The sequence below is a fragment of the Sus scrofa genome, chromosome 5, assembly GCF_000003025.6.
Source record: "Sus scrofa isolate TJ Tabasco breed Duroc chromosome 5, Sscrofa11.1, whole genome shotgun sequence".
In the NCBI taxonomy this organism is placed as follows: Eukaryota; Metazoa; Chordata; class Mammalia; order Artiodactyla; family Suidae; genus Sus; species Sus scrofa.
The window spans coordinates 17,797,756-17,808,759 of record NC_010447.5 but is presented as its reverse complement, the minus strand read 5'-3'; the positions used below and the strand labels follow the sequence as shown (position 1 = coordinate 17,808,759).

The 11,004-nt window shown below is 46.4% G+C and overlaps 1 pseudogene across 1 annotated transcript; it reads left to right on the top strand.

The window, feature by feature from the left end:
- On the top strand, positions 2,132-10,408 carry LOC106507259 (annotated as a pseudogene). The gene is made up of 10 exons (XR_002343949.1): positions 2,132-2,187; positions 5,243-5,746; positions 6,671-6,885; positions 7,228-7,288; positions 7,446-7,541; positions 7,668-7,832; positions 8,305-8,430; positions 9,188-9,408; positions 9,626-9,660; positions 9,775-10,408. The product of XR_002343949.1 is annotated as a keratin, type II cytoskeletal 6A-like (transcript).

The following is an 11,004-nucleotide window of genomic DNA, read 5'->3' as shown; positions in this document are numbered from 1 at the left end:
TTAGGTGTGTACATAATTTTTTTATTTCCCCAATACGTTATTTTATTTTATTTTTTTACTTTACAGCATGGTGACCCAGTTACACATACATGTATACATTGTTTTTTCTCCCATTATCATGCTCCATCATAAGGGACTAGACATAGTTCCCAGTGCTACACAGCAGGATCTCATTGCTAATCCATTGTGTACTTTTTAACGAAGGGATAAGGCTGAAACTACAGGTATCCCTGGATCAGCCTTAACATCACTGAAGTAGGACAATTAGTATTATGTACCTCGTGGTGATGCAATAGGTGGTACCCAGCAACAGCTGGAACATAATCCTGCCTGAGACAATGGAATTAAATCTAATCAACTCTACTACAACTATTATATAGGAAAAACGGGGGTTAGAAGTTTGGGGGCACCAACAGGAAGCAATGCGCCATCTCCAGAATATAAACATTCCACAGAAAAATCAATTTCTCCATAATTTCTCAAAGGTGTTTAAAAGAAAAGAAAGGAGTCTGTCACAGAATGAAAGGATCTTAAGACACACGACCGTCCAATGCAATATGTGCACCAGCGTGGGATGTTGCTTCCAGCAAACCAGCAAGAAAAGACACCTTTGAGATAATCAGAGAAATCTGAACACAAATGGGCATTATTCGATTTCATTAAGAAATGACTGTTGGGGATTTCCCGTTGTGGCGCAGTAGTTAACGAATCCGACTAAGAACCACGAGGTTGCGGGTTCAATCCCTGGCCTTGCTCAGTGGGTTAAGAATCCAGCGTTGCCGTTGAGTTGCGGTGTAGGTTGCAGACACAGCTCCGATCCCACGTTGCTGTGCCTCTGGCATAGGCCGGTGGCTACAGCTCCGATTCGACCCCTAGCCTGGGAACCTCCATATGCCGCGGGAGCGGCCCACGAAATAGCAAAAAGACAAAAAAAAAAAAAGACTGTTGGGGTTCCTGTCGTGGCGCGCTGGAAACGAATCCAACTAGGAACCATGAGGTTACGGGTTCGATCCCTGGCCTTGCTCAGTGGGTGAAGCATCCGGCATTGCCGTCAGCAGTGGTATAGGTCACAGATGCTGCTCGGATCTGGCGTTGCTATGGCTCTGGTGTAGGCTAACAGCAACAGCTCTGATTCGACCCCTGGCCTGGGAACCTCCATGTGCCACGGGTACGGCCCTAAAAAAAAAAAAAAAAAAAAAGATAAAAGGCAAAAAGAAAAAAAAAAAAAAAAAAGAAATGACTGTTGGTTCTGATTTAAAACTGTCACCCAGTAAGATTAAAAAATCATTATTACTTAAAACGGCATGCAAATATTTGCAAGTGAAGTGACTTGATGTTTCAATTCTTTTAAGGTGTATCAAAAAAAGAAGTAGAGGATTTTGGTATAAAACTAGGGAAATTTTTTATGAATTCTAGATGAAGCAATAATGACAGCTACTGATAACTGTTTAATCTGGGTGATTGGTACATGGTGGTTTATATACTGTTCTCTTTAAATAGATTTGATTTTCAATAATACAAATTTTGGTTAAACAATAAAGTCGGTTTTCACACTGAGGAGAGCACAAATATATTTTGGGCTAAAATTGCTGATGACCATAAATACGATGTCTTGTAGAAAACTCAGGTGCCTCCCAACATGACTCAGGGAAGGGAGGGGGCTGAAGACAATGAAGTCTCAGTGGATGAAACAGTTTTCATGAAGTGGGAGAGATGAAAAGTGATAGTTCTAATTTAAGTTATTGGCTTGCTGTGTAAAGAGATCTATTTTGAATATTAATAGGTGAGTGGGAGGCTTCTGAACTTAACCTAGTGGAGGAAAGGGAAGCATTTCCTCTTCTCAGAAATTACCTAAAAGCAAACACGGAGAACCCAAAATATAAAGGTACGCTCCATCCTCAACTACCACAAGAAAAACGTTTTAAAATCCCTCAATCAAAATAAAGAGCAAACGATTTTCACAGGAGAGACACATAAACACAGTGGTAGGAGAAATTAGAGAGAAGCCGCCCTCAGCGCACAGCTCAGAAAACCCAGTAAAGAACACTCTCAAAAACAAATCAAAACCAAGCAACGTGGTAACCACAGAGAAACAGCAACACAAAACTAACCCTGAGGTTTTCCTACTGCCGGGCACTGCTGACTCATGCAACTCCTCCTGTGCGGAGGTAAGGGACAGCTCCTCAGGTAGATATCCAAGAACCTTTGGTTTGCAATAGTCAGAAGTGGGTGTGGGGGCTGCAGGCAAGACCCTATTTGCCAAGGAGTTTTAAGACACAGTGAAGGCAGGGCTGAGAAATGAGTAAGAGGCAAGACCCACTGGCACATGTGTTGGGGAAGCAAAGAAAGCCTGAGACTATGAGCTGTGAGCCACACACACTGCAGCCATCCTCCTGGGCTTGACAGAATTAAAATTAAAAGAATTATTCACACAGCCTGTGTCATAAAGAGAATTCCTGTTAGTCTGGAGGAAGCCTGGCCCCTCCTCCCAGAATCCTGTCTGCAACGGACAGGTCCAGAAAGAGCTTACCTCATTCAAAGATGAACTCTCACTAGAAAGGGACCATTCCAGGATCCACAAGGGATTCTTTCTTTCTTTATTTTTCAAACTATTTTTATTTTTTTCCATCGTAGCTGGTTTACAGTGTTCTGTCAATTTTCTACTGTACAGCAGAGTGATCCAGTCACACAACATATACACATTCTTTTTCTCATATTGCCCTCCATCATAAGTGACTAGATATAGTTCCCAGTGCTATCCTTTAAAAAATGCAAAGAAAAGGAAAAACAAGGAAATACAGAAAATCCTCAATAGAAAAAGGTCACAATAAAATATTACCCCAAAGGCAGTAAAATAAACACCATGATAAAATAAGAGAACAAAGAGGCAGTATAATGAGACAATAAAAGAAAAATATTAGCTGGTAGAGCTTAGAAAAGAAGGCGCTCCCGCTGTGGTTTGGCTTAAGAACCCGACATAGTGTCCATGTCCATGAGAGTGTGGGTTCAAACCCCGGCCTCACCGAGTGGGTTAAAGATCTGGCGTTGCCATAGGTGGCAGCGTAGGTCACGGTTGCAGGCCCCCTGTTTCTGTGGCTGTGGCTGTGACCTAGGCTGGCAGCTGTTGGCCAATTTGAACCGTAGCATGGGAATTTTGACATGCTGCAGGTGGTTTTTCTTTCCCTAAAAAGAAAAGAGAAAGAAAGAAACAGAGAGAGAGAGAAAGAGAGAGAGAGAGAGAGAGAGAGAGAGAGAGAGAGAGAGAGAGAGAAAGAAAGAAAGAAAAAAAGAAAGAAAGAAAGAAAGAAAGAAAGAAAGAAAGAAAGAAAGAAAGAAAGAAAGAAAGAAAGAAAGGAAGAGAAAGAAAGAAAAGACAGGAAGGCAATGATAAACAAGTGAATAAATAAAGCCACCATAGAAATGAAGACCAAGCTGAGAGCAGCACAAAGCATTGCCAATGAATAATAATGGATCACAGGTAAAGGCAGATCAATAATTATGAGATAGCAATCATATTACATGAGAACCAAGGGAAAACACAGAGATAGGAGACAAATACACACACACACATACAAAACACATACATGATCACGTGCATCACATGTGACCCAGGAAGAATACAGAGAAGTAACTAAGGGAAGTTCCTACAAGGATACACAGGGAAGTGGAACACGGCCTGTCTTCCCACACAGGACTGCATGGCTAGACCACGGCCTTGAGCATATTTTTTTTCTTTAAATATGTAAACATGCATTATTTACTTAATTTTAAAATATACAAGTACGTAAATAACAATAATCAATATATAAATAGGCATTCTACTACCTCTACATCTGGTATGTTTAAATAGAGAGCTCATTAAGATTGTAGTTTTATCTGTCAGTTTACAGGATACACGAAGCAGAGGAGATCATGTTAAATAAGACAAAGTGACTATGCAGTTGGAAAACTCCAAGAATGGACAACTGCACAGGACAAAGAACCTGGTTCCTTTCACAAATGAATTGCAAGTCAAGAAGAGGAGGGGGGAGTTCTTGTTATGGTATAGTGGAAACTAATTTGAGTAGGAACTATGAGGTTGTAGGTTCAATCCCTGGCCTTGCTCAGTGGGTTAAGGATCTGGCCTTGCTGTGAGCTGTGGTGCAGGTCACAGATGTGCCTTGGATCTGGCATTGCTGTGGCTATGGTGTAGGCCAGCAACTGTGGCTCTGATTGGACCCCTAGCCTGGGAACCTCCATATGCCACAAGTGTGGCCCTGAAAAGCAAAAAAAAAAAAAAGGCAGAAGAAGAAGAAGAGAAGGGGGATTTAATGATTTAAATGATTTTAAAGACATATTGTTTAAGGACATATTACCACATGATACGTATGAAACTTATTAGAATCCTGATTTAGACAATGAAAATAAAAAATATGAATAACACACAGGATTTCAATATTGAATAGACACTTCTTGATGTCTAGTGAATATATAAATATTAAGGATATATAAATGGTATTTGGTTATATATTTTAAAGGCGCACTCATTTACATATAAACATTGAATTATATCCCAAAGAAATGACACGATCTCTGGGATTTTCTTTCAAATATTTCAGGAATGATAAGGAATTGGGTGGAAGTATAGATGATATGAGGCTGACCATGAGGTACTTTTTATAAAACCCAGTGATAGGTGGAGAGGCCCATTATATTGTCAATTTACTGATCTACCCACGTGAAACTATTAAAGAAAGCAAAAACTCTAACTTCTAGAAACAATGAAAGACACTAATAATTATACTCAGGGGATAAGCAATGAATTAGTTTGATCTCCAGTGTCTTCACTGTGAGAAACAGCAGGTGGAGAGGAGCCTCAGTACATTTCACACACGTGCATAACATATAAATCTTTCTGTAAGACAGTGACTAACTCCCAGCTCAGTGAGTTGAGAATAGTCTTATTGTACTGAAATCAAGTCAAAGCTGGAAGGCAGGAGAAATTTTCCCTGACTAAAGGAAACCAAAAATGCAATCCTCATATTTCATAACATTTCTAATAACCCAGATGTGATCTCACTGTTTGCAAAGCCCAGCCCTTCCCAACCTGCAAGCTCACCTTCCAGGACTGAGCCCAGCCCCTCTTCTCCATATATAAGCTGCTGCTGGGAAGCTCCTCTCACAGATCTGCTCCCCTCAGCTCTACCCTCCACCTCTCACGCCTTTCTTCAGCCTTCTCATCCTCAGGAACCATGTCTTGCAGATCCACCGTGAGGAGCCAAAGCAGCGGCCGCCGGGGCTTCAGTGCCAGCTCAGCCAGAGTCCCCGGGGTCTGCCGCTCTGGCTTCAGCACTGTCTCCGTGTCCCGCTCCAGGGGCAGTGGCGGCCTGTCTGGAGTGTGTGGAGGAGCTGGTTTTGGCAGCCGCAGCCTCTATAGCCTGGGCGGCTCCAAGAGGATCTCCATCGCTGGTGGATATGGCGGCGGAGTTGGGGCTGGCTTCGGCTTTGGAGGTGGAGCCAGGAGTGGATTTGGTTTTGGTGCTGGTAGTGGTGGCTTTGGGCTCGGTGGTGGAGCTGGCTTTGTTGGGGGCTATGGGGGCTCTGGCTTCCCTGTGTGCCCCCCGGAGGCATCCAAGAGGTCACCATCAACCAGAATCTCCTCACCCCTCTGAACCTGCAAATCGACCCCACCATCCAGCGGGTGAGGACCGAGGAGCGGGAGCAGATCAAGACCCTCAACAACAAGTTCGCCTCCTTCATCGACAAGGTGAGCCTGGAGCACCTGCCCTCCACTGGGATTTCAGCCCCCAGACTAAAGAACCAACCCATGAGTCCTACCAGGGAGAGACTCAGGACACGGGGAGGAGGGGACTCAGGCCAGCTCTCCACTGGGATGCAGGACAGGCTCTGTGTGGACAGGAGGCAGGAGGTGATGGGAATCGTTCAGAACCGCCGATCCCTTGGAGGTCTCTCATTTCTGCCTGGAAAGAATTCTCAGCTCTTGATAACCCTGAAGCAAAGGAAAGGGAAGGAGGGCAAGGAACGGGTTAGCCTGACCTTCTGAAGGGTCTCACAAATTAAAAACAGAATTACAGTGGAAACTGCTCTAGAGCCCTACAGAGGGGGGAAACAAGAGGAACGAAAATAAAAGAGAAAAGGAAATTCTAGGGGGAAAAAAGACTCAGAACGAAGTACATATCCATAGAGATACGCAATCTGCAGAACCAGATTTTGACTATTAAGGGAGTTGGTTTCAGAGGAGACTCATGCACTGAATGGGAAAATAAACTGGAATTCAGTTATTAATAGGATTCAAAATTGATCGTGAGTTTCTACATATCTGGGAACACTTTAATGGAGGTATAATTTCCAAGAAAACTGTGCAATACACCAAAGAAACACTACTGTGAACTAGTCTGTGACTGTGCTTATGAAGAGGAATAAAAGAAACTTGGAAAGACAGTGACAGCCTCCATACCTTAGAGGAAGGTATCTTAAAACTTCAAGGAAGAACATAGCCAGTGATAGCTATGTGCTGTCAAGGAAAACACAACTGGCAGCCTGAGTCTCTGTACATGCTCTGGAGTAGCCCAGCCTCATGGAGACCACCCAGGTCTGCTTGGGGACCAGGCAACTCACATCTCTCTCTTCCATCTTTCGTCTGGCAAATAACCATCTGCTCTTCCTCCAGGTCCGATTCCTGGAGCAGCAGAACAAGGTGCTGGACACCAAGTGGACCCTGCTGCAGGAGCAGGGCATCAAGACTGTCAGGCAGAACCTGGAGCCTTTGTTCGAGCAGTACATCAACGACCTCAGGAGACAGCTGGACAGCATCCTGGGGGAGAGAGGCCGCCTGGACTCAGAGCTCAGGGGGATGCAGGACTTGGTGGAGGACTTCAAGAAGAAGTGAGTGACAGGAGAGAAGGGGGCTCAGTTTCCTGAAGCCCACACTGCAAGTCTCTTGGATGACCAGGTCCACATGAGGGCATGATTCCCAGGCAAATATGGCCATGGAAATGAAACCAAAATCACTGCCTATACCCAGACCCAAAAGAACAACAGGGCCAGCCAGGTGGGTGGGGCGAGTAAAGAAATAACCCATTTCGGGACCACAGAGCTCATCTCTTAGGCTTGCGGGCAGGAAAGTTCCATTTGGATATCCCACTCGGGGAGACTGGGGTCCCAGGGTGTCTGTTGTGTATCAGCTTCACCACTGGCTCAAGTACGTCTCGTCCTTTCTAATTCCAGGTATGAAGACGAGATCAACAAGCGCACAGCGGCCGAGAATGAATTTGTGAATCTGAAGAAGGTGAGCTGAGTAAGGTCGGGGGTTCATGCTTCTTTGCAGAAAGAGAGCACTCTGGGTCCCTGCCCGCAGCCAAGAGAAGAATAAGCAGGGAGACCAAAAGGTGGCTAGACTGGGAAGGAGGGTTCATCTGACTGTCAGTTTTGGTCTTCTTTCTCAGGATGTGGATACTGCCTACATGAATAAGGTTGAACTACAAGCCAAGGTCGACTCTCTCACAGATGAGATCAACTTCCTAAGAGCCTTCTATGACGCAGTAAGCATCTCCCCTCACCTTGCTCGAGTCACTCTGACGAGACTCTGAGAGGGATGGAAAGCTTGGGCTCGGGTACGTCTGTAAATGTCACAGGCAAAGACAATCTAAGGATGTCGCGTTCTGCAGGAACTGGCTCAGATGCAAACCCACATCTCAGACACGTCTGTGGTCCTCTCCATGGACAACAACCGCAACCTGGACCTGGACAGCATCATCGCTGAAGTCAAAGCCCAATATGAGGACATTGCTCAGAGGAGCCGGGCTGAGGCTGAGTCCTGGTACCAGTCCAAGGTGGGTGGTGCGGGGGCAGCTGATGAAGCCTCCCTGGGCCTCCTCCTTGAAGGCCACCATGGCTACAGACTTCCCTGGGGAAATCTCCTTCTAGGAAGCTGGGGTCCTCTCACAGCGATGCGCCCCCTGCCCTAACAGAGTAGATCTTTGCAGTAGTTAGGTCCAAGTCTAGGAAACCAAAGAACCCAAAGGCAAGACAAAAGCTACTGTAGATAAGATCTTTGTGTCGGCTTCACCCTGACGCTGGTTCTCAGAAACCACGCAGAACACTCTTGACCCTGGAGTGAACTAGGCAGTCAGTGGTCCTGGCAGGGATGGTCTGCCGTGGGTGTAGAACAGCAATGATCTTGTGGTGTCCCTTTTCCTAAAACGTCTCGTGGGAAAGCTAGGAGCATTAATTTGCTAAATGCGTGGCAGTCACCATTGCCACGTGAAGCCCACGTAAAGCACCCTCTCTCCCTCTGGCGTATAGTATGAGGAGCTGCGGGTCACAGCGGGCAGGCACGGAGATGACCTGCGCAACACCAAGCAGGAGATCTCCGAGATCAACCGCATGATCCAGAGGCTGCGGTCTGAGATCGACCACGTCAAGAAGCAGGTATGGTGGGGACCATGGAGCTTAAACCATTGTTTTTTTTAGACCAGCAGGCATGCATCAGCCACATTTGGGAAATTTCTTGCACTGAGGGGCCAGCAGGGAGAGGAAGGCACACAGTTACCCCCTCAGTGAGTTCCTAAGGACTTCAGCCAAGGGGCATGTAGTAAACTCATGACAGGCCCGATCCTGATAGGGCCCGTGGTACAAAGATATAGTCTAGAGGCACTGAAAAGAGAACACACGTAAGAAACAAGCCGGTAGAGAAAAGAACCAGCCAGAAAGAGTGAGGAAGATTGCTGAAAAATCACTCCGAATAAATGTGAAAAAGAAAGTCTCGGAAAGACAAGGATCAAAATAAGCACTGTCCAAAAATATGAGTTGGAAGGGAAGCAAGGTCTCCACAGTTTCATGTCAAATCACCACCTCCCAGAGAATGTTTGTGACATCGCCTAAGCGAATGAGCATCCGCCGTCAACATTCCAAACAATCCAGTGGATCTATTCCGTCCCGTGTCCCTGATCTTGCATCTGCTGTGCTATCTTCCAGCAGTCAGCAGCCCATCCTCACTACGATGCTCCACACAGAAGGGCATAGGTTTTCTCTAGTCTCTCCTAGGCTAGTTAAGGTTTGCAGAACCGACAAAGACTCGACCAAAGGGTCCTCGCTCCAGAACTCTTCCGAAGTGGGAAGGAGGTACCATGGTTAGTCTGCTCTGGAGATCAGGTTGCTAGTTCCCTCTGCTTATCTTGTCCTCTAGTGCGCCAGCCTGCAGTCTGCCATCGCTGATGCCGAGCAGCGTGGGGAGATGGCCCTCAAGGATGCCAGGAACAAGCTGGCCGAGCTGGAGGATGCCCTGCAGAAGGCCAAGCAGGACATGGCCAGGCTGCTGAAGGAGTACCAGGAGCTCATGAACACCAAGCTGGCCCTGGACGTGGAGATTGCCACCTACAGGAAGCTGCTGGAAGGCGAGGAGTGCAGGTGGGTAACTCACACAACCCCCTCAAACATCTGGGGCCATCGCCAAGACGTCCAGTCACGAGCTCAAGCCGAAGGCCGTCTAGTCTTGGCCATGATGCTACCCTCAGAAAACCACTTAGGAAGAGCATTCCCCACGGACTCTCCTCACAAAGGGGTCTGCACAGCAGTCCAGCTGTGACTCTCAGGTCTCATGATGGCCGTGTCTCCTCTCTCCTAGGCTGAATGGGGAAGGCGTTGGACAAGTCAACATCTGTAAGTAGCTTTGCGTGCCCCCTCCCTTGTCCTTGTGCTCTTCTGACGGGACTCCGTCTGGCAGAATGAATGGGCCAGCGTGTCTTGTGCTGATCTTGTCCCTTCCCTCCACAGCTGTGGTGCAGTCCACCGTCTCCAGCGGCTATGGCGGTGCCAGCGGTGTCGGCAGTGGCTTGGGCCTGGGTGGAGGCAGTGGCTACTCCTACAGCAGTGGTCACGGCCTTGGAGGTGGCTTCAGTTCTGGCAGTGGCAGAGCCATAGGAGGTGGCCTCAGCTCCTCTGGGGGCAGCAGTTCCACCATCAAATACACCACCACCACCTCCTCCTCTTCCAGCAGGAAGGGCTACAGGCACTGAAGTTCTGCCATGTGCTTTTGGTCCCACAACGTCTCTGGCCCCCTCTCCAGCTGGACTGCCTTCTCCTCCCGATGCTTCCTCTCTCCTGCTTCCTTCTTCTCTTACTCTTAGCGTTAGAATGTGAGGTTGCTGCGTGCCCTCCCCTCCTCTCTGCCAACACCTGCTCCACCTGAGCTTTCATTGCTCAACACTGGAAGGTCATTGCCTGGGTTCTGATCCAGATCCGAGCAATTCCCCTTGCTCTCCAGTTGTCCAGGATTCCCCATCTTACAGTTGTTGAGTCTTCTCTTCATGAAAGCACAAATGACTATTTCTATGATGTACAGGGTCTGGATCCCTGTGATGCTTCCTCTGTTCTCTGCTCACTTGTAATTGCTAAATAAAGCAGATTTATAATATGAAACATGATTTCCTCTTGCCTTCCTTCCTCATCAGTTGTTCTTGAGGTTTTCATCTGAAAAATGCCCTTTCATGAATGAAGGACATTCCCTATCCCCTCGTGTTTTATTCCCCTCCTATACAGAATTTCATCAAACAGCAGTTCAGCATCCCGATGCCCTGATATCCTCTCAGATCAGTTTGGTAAATAGAACCAACATGTTGAAGCCATTTTTTTTTTTTTTTGCCAAGACCAGGTTCTAGCAGCTTAGTCTCTCTGACTAAGACTCTAAGACTACACCTCCTCCCCTACAATGGTTACCCATTATCCCCAGAGAATCATAATACCATCCAATTAGAGCAGAAGACAGGTACTAGGGAGTAAGATATTTAATTTATGCTCATGATTGCCTCATGAGCAAGAATATTTCCTAATAGCATGTAACAAAACTAATTACAATGTATACACTCCTAAATTGAAATAATGCTTCTAGAGACTTATCCTGAGGAAATAAAACAAGCATAGGAAGTTTTACTTCATGGATGCGAATCCCAACAATCTTTTCAACAGGGAAAATTTGGAGACAGTGGCCAAATTCTGGATCCAAAG